The following is a 5,097-nucleotide window of genomic DNA, read 5'->3' as shown; positions in this document are numbered from 1 at the left end:
ATAATATAGATTTGCTTCTTATTTCTCTGGGATTGGTCAAATGATGTAGAATCTCTGACGAGAACCCAGTAAATTTCGAAAATCGATTAACACTGTTTATCATTTCTTTCAATCTATGGAGCAATTGTTAATTTTGCCATATTGCCATATTGTTACCACGCAGGTTTTCATATAATAACTCTTGATGTAGAAGAGGTTAAAAAATGTACAAGAAGAAATAAAGTTTCCAGAAATGTCTCCTCATCAGAATAACATCTAAAGCATCGATATTTTTAAAAAGTATACAATATCACAATAAATTATTTATTTCATGGTTCTCTATAAACTTCTGATTTCTTAAATTTTCAAATAAGCGCGAAATTTCTACGACTACCGCTGGTCTCTATACCAATACAATAGTGCACACCTATCCGCCGACATACGTACTTACGCACATACCTACATACCACTTGTATCAACTTCAAACTATGGAACGAAATCTAAGAAATAATGTATTAGAAATATGACATTATGTTACCGATATTATTCGTAAGACTGATAAATAAATATTTAAAATTTAGTTTATATTAGTTTGGTAAATATTCATTTATTTATTTAGTATTTTATCAGTTATTGGACTGAAGCCATGCTGTAATACCACCTTCAAGGGTTTAGTTGAGCATATCGATCCTTGTAATTATTTTAAAGTTTGGTTCTTATTTTATCGATGTCTATTTGTTCAACTTCTCTGTTACGGTACATTGGTAACATTGCTGGTTTTAAAGCTGTATGAACATAAACACAAACACACACACACACACACACACACACACACACACACACGTACATACACATGCATACTATCACACAAATATGTGTGCGTGCGTGTGTGTTCGCACACATGTATGTATGTATAAGACCCCTTTCGGTCATGAATGAGCATGAGATTGCACTTAGAAAGTTACCCTCCAAGGCACAAGTCCGGGCAAGGTTGTTTATGGAAGACCAGGAGTCGTCGATGCATATCAGCCTATCCTCTCCATACCACTGATGTTACCCAAGGGAAAGGCAAAGGCCGATACAGTTGGCACTAGTGATGTCGCAACTCATTTCTACAGCTGAATGAACTAGAGCAACGTGAAATAATGAGTTTTGCTCACGAACACAACACACAGCCCAGTCCAGAAATCGAACTCACTACCTCGCAATTATGAATCTGACGCTCTAACCACTGAGCAATGCGCCTAATGCACATGTTTTTAGTATCACTGTTGTAGTGTACGTGCAGAATGTTGTTGGCTGCGCGAATAATAACTGAAGCAAACTCACGAATATTTAATTTTGATTTTACTGCCGGACATAATATATTTGGTGTTGATTATTTACAATGAAAAAAATATCAATTATTGTCGACTGGGAGAAGAGAGAAACTGCTCGGTGAATATAGAAAGCTACATGTGGGATATCATGTGGTGTGTTCGAGTGCCTGGAGTAGTCTGCACAAAAGCCCGAGGCGGTCTGTGGCGTCAGCGGTCTGTCGGCCTACTGAGCTGTGAGCTAAACGCCACACGGTTTTTATAAGGTAGTAGAGGGTAAATTTTGGAACATTCAAGAAAACCATATCACGCCACAGCTTCACGCTGAATTGGTTGATTTATAGAACAATCACGTGAAACTGCGGTGACTCACTCGTGGTGTATAAATGAGTATCAAGCGGTTAGGGTTCGAATCTCAGCTACAATATGAAATGAACGGTATCTTTGACTGAAATGTTTAAGTCAGAAGATATAATTTTGCTCACAAACAGATGCAATAAGGTATCTTGATGCGAAAATAAGTGAAAGGAAGAACAGATTCTAAAATTGTTCCTGGCAAAAAATTAATAAATTGTGTTCATTATTTATGTTCTTATGTGTATTTTATCTTAAAAGATAGTTATTTATGGGGAGAAAATGAAGCTATGTTTGATGGGCTTCGAATACGAAGAAAAGTTATGTTTTTGGAAGAAACAGTATTATTTGAATAAGTTATTTTCATATCGTTAATTCACTCACAAAACCCGTAGGAATTCCACGGATTTTGCTAGCTTACATGAATGGAATAATCTGGATACATTTTGTTTTGGATATCACACGCTATACTTACAGAACTACAAGAATCTGCAATAATTTCGTTCGATGTTTTATAACCTTTTGTTTTCTCTCTTTGAGTGATGGTATACTATTCCTTGGAGTATCATACAAAGTCTTTGTTTCTTCAAATTTCTTCATATAATATATACAAATTTTGTTGTGAATAATTTTTGTGCAGAACATGTTAAGTTTGGTACGTACGTCTAATGCTATTACGATTGAATTTACACAATTCTTATAAAATATCTCAAGTATTTCGAGTATAAAATTTATTCTAAGCCGAGGAAATGAATATTTAAAATGGATAAAATAAAAACTCTGTGGCCAGGATGTTGCACTTACAATCGCAAGATCCTGGTAACGATTTCCAGACAGGTGGTGCATTCTGTTCTTGAGTAAAACTCATTTCATGTTGCTTCAGTCCAATCAGTTGTGAGTGAGTAACTCAGCGACAAACTGGTATTCTGTTCGGGAGGAATGTTGGCCTGCTCGCCTAACCAGCGAGACGGCTTCATTCGAAAGCTACAAAGATGCGAGAAAACGCATTGTGCCCAGCGATGTATGACTTTTTTCGATAGTATGGTCGATACAATGAGGTATGTATGTTTTCTCTTTGAGTTTTATTTAAGTTCGTCTGAAGAGAGTCCAAGCCGGTCGCTAACAAAGCGATAAAGCTTTTTGAGTTAAAAGAGTTCCTGGTGTTTGTAGATATATGGTTGAGTTGGTACATTTGTTGAGCTGTTGATGACACACCCGAGTGTGTGCATGTATGCTGGTACAATGTGTCACATACAACAGGTTTTACTCTTAACGTTTTTGACAAAATTTTGTATTTTGGGAGCTTTTTCGTCACAAGTTACAGAGTGACAATGGACAAATTCGTGTTCTGTTTCATTAGTGCCAAATACACGAAACTCTTTCACACTTATTCATTTCAAACTTCTTTGAATTTTCAATCTAATGTAATCCACCCTCTCTCGAAAACGTATTTCTGTAAAATGTTATCTAAAATTATGGGTAAAGAAAGAAATAGCAAAAAATATTTTGAAAATGGGGTTGGGGGTGAAATTTCCGAGGGTTTAACCCCACCCCACCCCGTTTTCAAGACTCAGAAAAGGGTTTTGTAGCATATTAGGAGATCACCGGAATTCATTCAACGAAAAAAAAAATTTCCAGTGATTCCGAGATATAGGGGGGGGGGGCACGGTTCCCCCCACTTTTTTCCGAACAAAAATAAGGAGTTTGCAGCATATTAGGAGGTCACGGTACTTGATTCCACGCAAAATATCCGATTTTTTTTTTCTTAGTGAAAATCGTGCGGGGGAAAGGATGAAAATTTACCCATAATTTTTCTTTCGTTTTCATTCACTCCACTTCCTTTCACTTTGTTATCAATTATTATTGTGTGCATACACGGAGGGTTGCTAAATTTCATTTCACAAACCGTTTCGTTTACATTTCATTTTAAAACATTTTCGTTTACGTTTTTTCGTGTTTTAATATTTTTCCTTCGATAACCGTGTTGATGTTTCCGTTCTAAATTTTCCTTGCATGTCATTGAGAATACTTCGCTTTAAATACTCTGTGAGATAATTATTTCCCAGTGTATTGTTTATAGTCTTACATTTAAACTATTTCTACAAATTTTATTGTTTCATGTTCCACATAAATCTTCTTTAATATAATACCCGTTTATTAGAATTTCTCTATTTTACTTTCATACATACACTCAAAGTTAACGTTTTAATAAACGTCCTTCACGTTATCAATAATTTCATGTACACCGTCTGAAATTTACCGCTTCCTTTCAAATTGCTTTCATGTTATCACTACATTTCGTTCAATATCCATTTATTACCGTCTGTTTCATACATTTTTCCATGTGTGTCCTTAGCATTTATAAATTTGTTTAAGAATCGTTGCTTTCAGGTCCTCCATACTTTTTCGTTCATGTAACAACCTCTTCCCTTACGCTTTTATTCACTTTCACTTTAATATTAACTTCTCAATATATCGTTTCACGTCTGCAATTTCACAAATGATATAACTTCCATTACGGATTATTGTTTTCAAATTTTCCATAATTTATCTTCAGTATAATAAAAGCTTACTTCATACATTCTTCAGATATATCTTTACTAATAAATCCTTCCAAACAGTTCCTGTCTGCCATTGCAGTATACACATTCGTTTTCATTAATGACGACCAGCAAAACTTTGCAATTCATGAGTTTGACATAAAACTTTCACTTTTCCATATTCCACGTTTTGGCACTACAAACAAAATGGCACTGCAGTTTTAATATTTCATTTCAATTGTCGACGTTACACTTTCAGCTTTCGCTTTCCAATATTTCAGTGTTAAGTGCTGTAAACAGGAAGTTACTTCAGTTTCAATTTAGGAATAAGAAACATGCAACAGTATTTCTCAATCAAAGAAGACAACAATGTCAGCCAGTGCGAAGAGACATCGCATAATGGAAGGGAAATGTATCTATCTAGCTTGTACACCCAAGAGGGGTAAAAAAAGTCTCAACAAAATAAAGAAAAGAAAAAGACAGAAGTCAGAAATCTTTAGGGTCATCAAAGAGCATGCTTACAAAACAAATAAGAAATTCCTCCTAGAAAGCAAAATTTCTCTACTTCATTTACAATCAACTAAAAGGTTTTCAATAATCAACAACGGTTTATAGCTCGTGGTTTCATTTCTACAGTAGACGTCATACACACTAAGCCGTCGCCAGTTTCTTCTGTTGACACTGACAATCATTCTATCTATCTATCTATGTTAGTTATTGGAGCTAAATTTGACAGTTTTCACAAAAGGAAAAGAAAACAATATCCTACCTAAAAATGAAGCATTAAAAAAAAAAATCAACGAGATTATAGCTGGGAGATAATAGTTTATAACAAGTAGCCGCCCTCGGCCTCCACCATGGCTTCAAGACGGCTCCGGAACCTGGCGCATGCGTTCCTCGCTGTGTTC

The sequence above is a fragment of the Octopus bimaculoides genome, chromosome 6 (assembly GCF_001194135.2).
Source record: "Octopus bimaculoides isolate UCB-OBI-ISO-001 chromosome 6, ASM119413v2, whole genome shotgun sequence".
Classification (NCBI taxonomy): domain Eukaryota; kingdom Metazoa; phylum Mollusca; class Cephalopoda; order Octopoda; family Octopodidae; genus Octopus; species Octopus bimaculoides.
The sequence above is the reverse complement of the archived record's forward strand: the minus strand, read 5'-3'. Positions refer to the sequence as shown.